Source organism: Mytilus galloprovincialis, chromosome 5, assembly GCF_965363235.1.
Source record: "Mytilus galloprovincialis chromosome 5, xbMytGall1.hap1.1, whole genome shotgun sequence".
Classification (NCBI taxonomy): Eukaryota; Metazoa; Mollusca; class Bivalvia; order Mytilida; family Mytilidae; genus Mytilus; species Mytilus galloprovincialis.
The window spans coordinates 51,109,941-51,119,909 of NC_134842.1; the positions used below are offsets into that span (position 1 = coordinate 51,109,941).

Here is a 9,969-nt window from a genome sequence, read left to right on the forward strand (position 1 = left end):
TTATTTGCGAGAGAGCTTGTTTTCATATCTTTTTGTCTAACTTAACTCCAATAGGTTAAGATACAATTTGCTATAAAACTTCAAATATATGAAGCTTTATATATTGATGGGTAATGAACTCGAATGCGATATATATCTAAGAAAATTTAAACAGGTGTAATTATGGCGTCGGTGGTGTAACGGTTAGCATGGTTGCCTTCCAAGCAGTCGATCCGGGTTCGACTCCCGGCCGACGCATGAATTTTTTATATTGAATGAAATTTATTGCCTGTAGACGTCATTTGAAAAAAAAAAAATATTCTGACCATTCCGATTCATGTTGTCTCAGTGCTTCCACAACTTTTTAATAGAAGCACCCCAGTGATTTCAAATTTCGGACTACTCGGCATACCGGCATTAATTTCATCTCTTTACCAATCCAAGTTGATACAACTAAACCATTTGGACCAGTAGTGCTGAACAACTTTTGACACTAACTGTAGTAATCTTGAAACAAGTAAAACAGACAGCAAACTGTTTGAACGTTGATGCCATTTAAAATTGGCCATTCTTCAAGACAGCAAAAATAGATGTTTCCGCTGAGGATTGAACTCAGGACCTTCCGCGTGTTAAGCGGATGTGATAACCACTACACCACGGAAACCTTGGGGATCTAAGCGTGAATTTAAGCTTAAAACCATGACGGAAATCAACGGCACAGCATTGCAGCTCAGGCATATCAACAGTTGACCTAATTGATGGTTAACTTAACTTCTGCCGGCAGACAATCGCTATTTTAACATATGTCGTCTTTCTTTTGTATTCGAAATCTCAAATTGATCCAACACGTAGTGTATACTTTAATTTTTAGTTATTCCTGTCACATAGAAACCGTTCTTAATTTTCAATCGATAGCTACAATTTGTCAATAAAAATAACATATTCTAGAGATTGGAATACTTGTTCACTGTCTTGGTACAATGTGGTATGTGATATGAAATTATTTATAATCTATTTAATTTCACTAAGCAGTGTCAGGCTCGTTGGTCTAGTGGTATGATTCTCGCTTCGGGTGCGAGAGGTCCCGGGTTCGACTCCCGGACGAGCCCTAATTTTTGGCATTGCAAAAGGATCCGCTCATTTAACATCAAATCGCGAAACTGAGGTACCAATGATGTAAGGCCACAATTTAGAGAATCACGGAAGCACAAATATACAAGCAGCGTAATATCGTTACCCATCTGGTCTTCCCGTCCTCATCAATGTCAGCCTGCAAAATGGGCTATAGACATTACTCGTGATACAACTTAAAAGGGAGTCTCCAACCATGTACAGTATATTCATTCAACTGGTCAATTTCCTACCATAGAGGTGTCATGGATACTAGAATATAAATGGTCTTGATCATGTTAATCTTTTGGGCCTCGGTGGATTTTGCTTCGCTTCTTTCGTAAAATAGTAGTAACGTACTTCAGCCGTATCTATCCTGCTTTAATTATGACACGTTGTCGTTACCGTGGTGATTGCGTCTCATTCTTCGTCCAGGGATTCCTGACTGCGGATCGATGTTAACATTCCGGTCTCCGGTAAGTCAGATTTGTGTTTCCTCCCAGACAGACTACACCCATTGCATAATGACCCCCACGGTTCTAGAAAGGATATCATTTGATAGAAGTAATAAGACTGGCACTAACACCATGTTGTGGTATACAATTTCGACGCTAAAGATTGGTAATATCTCTCTCTCTCTCTCTCTCTCTCTCTCTCTCTCTCTCTCTCTCTCTCTCTCTCTCTCTCTCTCTCTCTCTTATCCATCTGTTGCTGGATTTTGTCCTATTCTTTTTGATCGAGATTCTAAATTTCACCCTTTCAATCCGCTATCCAAAAGTTGTATTTGCGTCATCGTTATCGCCCTCTTATGAACTGTATTTTTTCTTTAATGTTATCATGAATTTCATACATTTTCTTATAAGTTTATATTTCGCCTCGGGCAATTATACTGTTCGTGTCGTCATCATGTAAACATATGTTCACCGGTCTTTGTTTCGTATACAGTGTATAACCTAAACATTCGGGAAAGCAAATTCCCTGTTGTTTTTCCGTCTATCTTGTTCCGTTCAGCAGACTTTATCTCCAATTCTTCCTCCCAGAAAACATTTTCTTCAAATAGTGGTTTAGAGAATGTAACATATGTTCGAAGATTAATTACGCCCCTCAGTAATTGATTCGTATTTCCACTACAAATTAGCATAACCTACAACAAGTGTACGATACTGTTAAATTAATTGCACAATGATGAGACAAAGAATTAAACTTTCAGGACCTCTTAAAGTTTCAACTTTGGATAATTTCTATACCGTATCAATTACGGAATAATTGGCATCAGCTATCATGTACTATGTAGCAGTGTAGAAGTAAATATTTTGTTAGCATGGGGAAATTTTAAAGAAATAGACATCATAAGATATATATCAATATCATTAAAGTTGTGATATTTTTTTTTTTTAATCTAGCCTGCATATATGCATTGCCACGTAATTCAATAAACTGGCTGTATACGTCTGTGCTATAAGAAAGAATTTCGTTCACATCAGTAACATGGCGTCGGTGGTGTAACGGTTAGCATGGTTGCCTTCCAAGCAGTCGATCCGGGTTCGACTCCCGGCCGACGCACGTAATTTTTGTTTGGATTTGATGGAATCAAATAGCATGTTCCTTACACGAGTTGACGAACATTCGGAAATGTAGTGTTTCTTTATTTGCGAGAGAGCTTGTTTTCATATCTTTTTGTCTAACTTAACTCCAATAGGTTAAGATACAATTTGCTATAAAACTTCAAATATATGAAGCTTTATATATTGATGGGTAATGAACTCGAATGCGATATATATCTAAGAAAATTTAAACAGGTGTAATTATGGCGTCGGTGGTGTAACGGTTAGCATGGTTGCCTTCCAAGCAGTCGATCCGGGTTCGACTCCCGGCCGACGCATGAATTTTTTATATTGAATGAAATTTATTGCCTGTAGACGTCATTTGAAAAAAAAAAATATTCTGACCATTCCGATTCATGTTGTCTCAGTGCTTCCACAACTTTTTAATAGAAGCACCCCAGTGATTTCAAATTTCGGACTACTCGGCATACCGGCATTAATTTCATCTCTTTACCAATCCAAGTTGATACAACTAAACCATTTGGACCAGTAGTGCTGAACAACTTTTGACACTAACTGTAGTAATCTTGAAACAAGTAAAACAGACAGCAAACTGTTTGAACGTTGATGCCATTTAAAATTGGCCATTCTTCAAGACAGCAAAAATAGATGTTTCCGCTGAGGATTGAACTCAGGACCTTCCGCGTGTTAAGCGGATGTGATAACCACTACACCACGGAAACCTTGGGGATCTAAGCGTGAATTTAAGCTTAAAACCATGACGGAAATCAACGGCACAGCATTGCAGCTCAGGCATATCAACAGTTGACCTAATTGATGGTTAACTTAACTTCTGCCGGCAGACAATCGCTATTTTAACATATGTCGTCTTTCTTTTGTATTCGAAATCTCAAATTGATCCAACACGTAGTGTATACTTTAATTTTTAGTTATTCCTGTCACATAGAAACCGTTCTTAATTTTCAATCGATAGCTACAATTTGTCAATAAAAATAACATATTCTAGAGATTGGAATACTTGTTCACTGTCTTGGTACAATGTGGTATGTGATATGAAATTATTTATAATCTATTTAATTTCACTAAGCAGTGTCAGGCTCGTTGGTCTAGTGGTATGATTCTCGCTTCGGGTGCGAGAGGTCCCGGGTTCGACTCCCGGACGAGCCCTAATTTTTGGCATTGCAAAAGGATCCGCTCATTTAACATCAAATCGCGAAACTGAGGTACCAATGATGTAAGGCCACAATTTAGAGAATCACGGAAGCACAAATATACAAGCAGCGTAATATCGTTACCCATCTGGTCTTCCCGTCCTCATCAATGTCAGCCTGCAAAATGGGCTATAGACATTACTCGTGATACAACTTAAAAGGGAGTCTCCAACCATGTACAGTATATTCATTCAACTGGTCAATTTCCTACCATAGAGGTGTCATGGATACTAGAATATAAATGGTCTTGATCATGTTAATCTTTTGGGCCTCGGTGGATTTTGCTTCGCTTCTTTCGTAAAATAGTAGTAACGTACTTCAGCCGTATCTATCCTGCTTTAATTATGACACGTTGTCGTTACCGTGGTGATTGCGTCTCATTCTTCGTCCAGGGATTCCTGACTGCGGATCGATGTTAACATTCCGGTCTCCGGTAAGTCAGATTTGTGTTTCCTCCCAGACAGACTACACCCATTGCATAATGACCCCCACGGTTCTAGAAAGGATATCATTTGATAGAAGTAATAAGACTGGCACTAACACCATGTTGTGGTATACAATTTCGACGCTAAAGATTGGTAATATCTCTCTCTCTCTCTCTCTCTCTCTCTCTCTCTCTCTCTCTCTCTCTCTCTCTCTCTCTCTCTCTCTCTCTCTCTCTCTCTTATCCATCTGTTGCTGGATTTTGTCCTATTCTTTTTGATCGAGATTCTAAATTTCACCCTTTCAATCCGCTATCCAAAAGTTGTATTTGCGTCATCGTTATCGCCCTCTTATGAACTGTATTTTTTCTTTAATGTTATCATGAATTTCATACATTTTCTTATAAGTTTATATTTCGCCTCGGGCAATTATACTGTTCGTGTCGTCATCATGTAAACATATGTTCACCGGTCTTTGTTTCGTATACAGTGTATAACCTAAACATTCGGGAAAGCAAATTCCCTGTTGTTTTTCCGTCTATCTTGTTCCGTTCAGCAGACTTTATCTCCAATTCTTCCTCCCAGAAAACATTTTCTTCAAATAGTGGTTTAGAGAATGTAACATATGTTCGAAGATTAATTACGCCCCTCAGTAATTGATTCGTATTTCCACTACAAATTAGCATAACCTACAACAAGTGTACGATACTGTTAAATTAATTGCACAATGATGAGACAAAGAATTAAACTTTCAGGACCTCTTAAAGTTTCAACTTTGGATAATTTCTATACCGTATCAATTACGGAATAATTGGCATCAGCTATCATGTACTATGTAGCAGTGTAGAAGTAAATATTTTGTTAGCATGGGGAAATTTTAAAGAAATAGACATCATAAGATATATATCAATATCATTAAAGTTGTGATATTTTTTTTTTTTAATCTAGCCTGCATATATGCATTGCCACGTAATTCAATAAACTGGCTGTATACGTCTGTGCTATAAGAAAGAATTTCGTTCACATCAGTAACATGGCGTCGGTGGTGTAACGGTTAGCATGGTTGCCTTCCAAGCAGTCGATCCGGGTTCGACTCCCGGCCGACGCACGTAATTTTTGTTTGGATTTGATGGAATCAAATAGCATGTTCCTTACACGAGTTGACGAACATTCGGAAATGTAGTGTTTCTTTATTTGCGAGAGAGCTTGTTTTCATATCTTTTTGTCTAACTTAACTCCAATAGGTTAAGATACAATTTGCTATAAAACTTCAAATATATGAAGCTTTATATATTGATGGGTAATGAACTCGAATGCGATATATATCTAAGAAAATTTAAACAGGTGTAATTATGGCGTCGGTGGTGTAACGGTTAGCATGGTTGCCTTCCAAGCAGTCGATCCGGGTTCGACTCCCGGCCGACGCATGAATTTTTTATATTGAATGAAATTTATTGCCTGTAGACGTCATTTGAAAAAAAAAAAATATTCTGACCATTCCGATTCATGTTGTCTCAGTGCTTCCACAACTTTTTAATAGAAGCACCCCAGTGATTTCAAATTTCGGACTACTCGGCATACCGGCATTAATTTCATCTCTTTACCAATCCAAGTTGATACAACTAAACCATTTGGACCAGTAGTGCTGAACAACTTTTGACACTAACTGTAGTAATCTTGAAACAAGTAAAACAGACAGCAAACTGTTTGAACGTTGATGCCATTTAAAATTGGCCATTCTTCAAGACAGCAAAAATAGATGTTTCCGCTGAGGATTGAACTCAGGACCTTCCGCGTGTTAAGCGGATGTGATAACCACTACACCACGGAAACCTTGGGGATCTAAGCGTGAATTTAAGCTTAAAACCATGACGGAAATCAACGGCACAGCATTGCAGCTCAGGCATATCAACAGTTGACCTAATTGATGGTTAACTTAACTTCTGCCGGCAGACAATCGCTATTTTAACATATGTCGTCTTTCTTTTGTATTCGAAATCTCAAATTGATCCAACACGTAGTGTATACTTTAATTTTTAGTTATTCCTGTCACATAGAAACCGTTCTTAATTTTCAATCGATAGCTACAATTTGTCAATAAAAATAACATATTCTAGAGATTGGAATACTTGTTCACTGTCTTGGTACAATGTGGTATGTGATATGAAATTATTTATAATCTATTTAATTTCACTAAGCAGTGTCAGGCTCGTTGGTCTAGTGGTATGATTCTCGCTTCGGGTGCGAGAGGTCCCGGGTTCGACTCCCGGACGAGCCCTAATTTTTGGCATTGCAAAAGGATCCGCTCATTTAACATCAAATCGCGAAACTGAGGTACCAATGATGTAAGGCCACAATTTAGAGAATCACGGAAGCACAAATATACAAGCAGCGTAATATCGTTACCCATCTGGTCTTCCCGTCCTCATCAATGTCAGCCTGCAAAATGGGCTATAGACATTACTCGTGATACAACTTAAAAGGGAGTCTCCAACCATGTACAGTATATTCATTCAACTGGTCAATTTCCTACCATAGAGGTGTCATGGATACTAGAATATAAATGGTCTTGATCATGTTAATCTTTTGGGCCTCGGTGGATTTTGCTTCGCTTCTTTCGTAAAATAGTAGTAACGTACTTCAGCCGTATCTATCCTGCTTTAATTATGACACGTTGTCGTTACCGTGGTGATTGCGTCTCATTCTTCGTCCAGGGATTCCTGACTGCGGATCGATGTTAACATTCCGGTCTCCGGTAAGTCAGATTTGTGTTTCCTCCCAGACAGACTACACCCATTGCATAATGACCCCCACGGTTCTAGAAAGGATATCATTTGATAGAAGTAATAAGACTGGCACTAACACCATGTTGTGGTATACAATTTCGACGCTAAAGATTGGTAATATCTCTCTCTCTCTCTCTCTCTCTCTCTCTCTCTCTCTCTCTCTCTCTCTCTCTCTCTCTCTCTCTCTCTCTCTCTTATCCATCTGTTGCTGGATTTTGTCCTATTCTTTTTGAGATTCTAAATTTCACCCTTTCAATCCGCTATCCAAAAGTTGTATTTGCGTCATCGTTATCGCCCTCTTATGAACTGTATTTTTTCTTTAATGTTATCATGAATTTCATACATTTTCTTATAAGTTTATATTTCGCCTCGGGCAATTATACTGTTCGTGTCGTCATCATGTAAACATATGTTCACCGGTCTTTGTTTCGTATACAGTGTATAACCTAAACATTCGGGAAAGCAAATTCCCTGTTGTTTTTCCGTCTATCTTGTTCCGTTCAGCAGACTTTATCTCCAATTCTTCCTCCCAGAAAACATTTTCTTCAAATAGTGGTTTAGAGAATGTAACATATGTTCGAAGATTAATTACGCCCCTCAGTAATTGATTCGTATTTCCACTACAAATTAGCATAACCTACAACAAGTGTACGATACTGTTAAATTAATTGCACAATGATGAGACAAAGAATTAAACTTTCAGGACCTCTTAAAGTTTCAACTTTGGATAATTTCTATACCGTATCAATTACGGAATAATTGGCATCAGCTATCATGTACTATGTAGCAGTGTAGAAGTAAATATTTTGTTAGCATGGGGAAATTTTAAAGAAATAGACATCATAAGATATATATCAATATCATTAAAGTTGTGATATTTTTTTTTTTTAATCTAGCCTGCATATATGCATTGCCACGTAATTCAATAAACTGGCTGTATACGTCTGTGCTATAAGAAAGAATTTCGTTCACATCAGTAACATGGCGTCGGTGGTGTAACGGTTAGCATGGTTGCCTTCCAAGCAGTCGATCCGGGTTCGACTCCCGGCCGACGCACGTAATTTTTGTTTGGATTTGATGGAATCAAATAGCATGTTCCTTACACGAGTTGACGAACATTCGGAAATGTAGTGTTTCTTTATTTGCGAGAGAGCTTGTTTTCATATCTTTTTGTCTAACTTAACTCCAATAGGTTAAGATACAATTTGCTATAAAACTTCAAATATATGAAGCTTTATATATTGATGGGTAATGAACTCGAATGCGATATATATCTAAGAAAATTTAAACAGGTGTAATTATGGCGTCGGTGGTGTAACGGTTAGCATGGTTGCCTTCCAAGCAGTCGATCCGGGTTCGACTCCCGGCCGACGCATGAATTTTTTATATTGAATGAAATTTATTGCCTGTAGACGTCATTTGAAAAAAAAAAAATATTCTGACCATTCCGATTCATGTTGTCTCAGTGCTTCCACAACTTTTTAATAGAAGCACCCCAGTGATTTCAAATTTCGGACTACTCGGCATACCGGCATTAATTTCATCTCTTTACCAATCCAAGTTGATACAACTAAACCATTTGGACCAGTAGTGCTGAACAACTTTTGACACTAACTGTAGTAATCTTGAAACAAGTAAAACAGACAGCAAACTGTTTGAACGTTGATGCCATTTAAAATTGGCCATTCTTCAAGACAGCAAAAATAGATGTTTCCGCTGAGGATTGAACTCAGGACCTTCCGCGTGTTAAGCGGATGTGATAACCACTACACCACGGAAACCTTGGGGATCTAAGCGTGAATTTAAGCTTAAAACCATGACGGAAATCAACGGCACAGCATTGCAGCTCAGGCATATCAACAGTTGACCTAATTGATGGTTAACTTAACTTCTGCCGGCAGACAATCGCTATTTTAACATATGTCGTCTTTCTTTTGTATTCGAAATCTCAAATTGATCCAACACGTAGTGTATACTTTAATTTTTAGTTATTCCTGTCACATAGAAACCGTTCTTAATTTTCAATCGATAGCTACAATTTGTCAATAAAAATAACATATTCTAGAGATTGGAATACTTGTTCACTGTCTTGGTACAATGTGGTATGTGATATGAAATTATTTATAATCTATTTAATTTCACTAAGCAGTGTCAGGCTCGTTGGTCTAGTGGTATGATTCTCGCTTCGGGTGCGAGAGGTCCCGGGTTCGACTCCCGGACGAGCCCTAATTTTTGGCATTGCAAAAGGATCCGCTCATTTAACATCAAATCGCGAAACTGAGGTACCAATGATGTAAGGCCACAATTTAGAGAATCACGGAAGCACAAATATACAAGCAGCGTAATATCGTTACCCATCTGGTCTTCCCGTCCTCATCAATGTCAGCCTGCAAAATGGGCTATAGACATTACTCGTGATACAACTTAAAAGGGAGTCTCCAACCATGTACAGTATATTCATTCAACTGGTCAATTTCCTACCATAGAGGTGTCATGGATACTAGAATATAAATGGTCTTGATCATGTTAATCTTTTGGGCCTCGGTGGATTTTGCTTCGCTTCTTTCGTAAAATAGTAGTAACGTACTTCAGCCGTATCTATCCTGCTTTAATTATGACACGTTGTCGTTACCGTGGTGATTGCGTCTCATTCTTCGTCCAGGGATTCCTGACTGCGGATCGATGTTAACATTCCGGTCTCCGGTAAGTCAGATTTGTGTTTCCTCCCAGACAGACTACACCCATTGCATAATGACCCCCACGGTTCTAGAAAGGATATCATTTGATAGAAGTAATAAGACTGGCACTAACACCATGTTGTGGTATACAATTTCGACGCTAAAGATTGGTAATATCTCTCTCTCTCTCTCTCTCTCTCTCTCTCTCTCTCTCTCTC

The 9,969-nt window shown here is 38.3% G+C and overlaps 1 long non-coding RNA gene and 15 other non-coding genes across 16 annotated transcripts in view; 12 read left to right on the plus strand and 4 right to left on the minus strand.

Annotated features, from left to right (window-relative positions):
- Positions 1-9,969, plus strand: part of LOC143075996 (uncharacterized) — a 284,414-nt gene that overhangs the window by 251,798 nt on the left and 22,647 nt on the right. The window lies entirely within an intron of this gene.
- On the plus strand, positions 166-237 carry Trnag-ucc (transfer RNA glycine (anticodon UCC)). Its single transcript has one exon. It is a non-coding gene; the product is annotated as a tRNA-Gly (tRNA).
- On the minus strand, positions 571-643 carry Trnav-aac (transfer RNA valine (anticodon AAC)). The gene has a single exon. It is a non-coding gene; the product is annotated as a tRNA-Val (tRNA).
- Trnap-cgg (transfer RNA proline (anticodon CGG)) lies at positions 1,017-1,088 on the plus strand. Its single transcript has one exon. It is a non-coding gene; the product is annotated as a tRNA-Pro (tRNA).
- On the plus strand, positions 2,581-2,652 carry Trnag-ucc (transfer RNA glycine (anticodon UCC)). Its single transcript has one exon. It is a non-coding gene; the product is annotated as a tRNA-Gly (tRNA).
- Positions 2,900-2,971, plus strand: Trnag-ucc (transfer RNA glycine (anticodon UCC)). The gene has a single exon. It is a non-coding gene; the product is annotated as a tRNA-Gly (tRNA).
- Trnav-aac (transfer RNA valine (anticodon AAC)) lies at positions 3,304-3,376 on the minus strand. Its single transcript has one exon. It is a non-coding gene; the product is annotated as a tRNA-Val (tRNA).
- On the plus strand, positions 3,750-3,821 carry Trnap-cgg (transfer RNA proline (anticodon CGG)). The gene has a single exon. It is a non-coding gene; the product is annotated as a tRNA-Pro (tRNA).
- On the plus strand, positions 5,324-5,395 carry Trnag-ucc (transfer RNA glycine (anticodon UCC)). Its single transcript has one exon. It is a non-coding gene; the product is annotated as a tRNA-Gly (tRNA).
- Trnag-ucc (transfer RNA glycine (anticodon UCC)) lies at positions 5,643-5,714 on the plus strand. Its single transcript has one exon. It is a non-coding gene; the product is annotated as a tRNA-Gly (tRNA).
- Positions 6,048-6,120, minus strand: Trnav-aac (transfer RNA valine (anticodon AAC)). The gene has a single exon. It is a non-coding gene; the product is annotated as a tRNA-Val (tRNA).
- Positions 6,494-6,565, plus strand: Trnap-cgg (transfer RNA proline (anticodon CGG)). Its single transcript has one exon. It is a non-coding gene; the product is annotated as a tRNA-Pro (tRNA).
- Trnag-ucc (transfer RNA glycine (anticodon UCC)) lies at positions 8,058-8,129 on the plus strand. The gene has a single exon. It is a non-coding gene; the product is annotated as a tRNA-Gly (tRNA).
- Positions 8,377-8,448, plus strand: Trnag-ucc (transfer RNA glycine (anticodon UCC)). The gene has a single exon. It is a non-coding gene; the product is annotated as a tRNA-Gly (tRNA).
- On the minus strand, positions 8,782-8,854 carry Trnav-aac (transfer RNA valine (anticodon AAC)). Its single transcript has one exon. It is a non-coding gene; the product is annotated as a tRNA-Val (tRNA).
- On the plus strand, positions 9,228-9,299 carry Trnap-cgg (transfer RNA proline (anticodon CGG)). Its single transcript has one exon. It is a non-coding gene; the product is annotated as a tRNA-Pro (tRNA).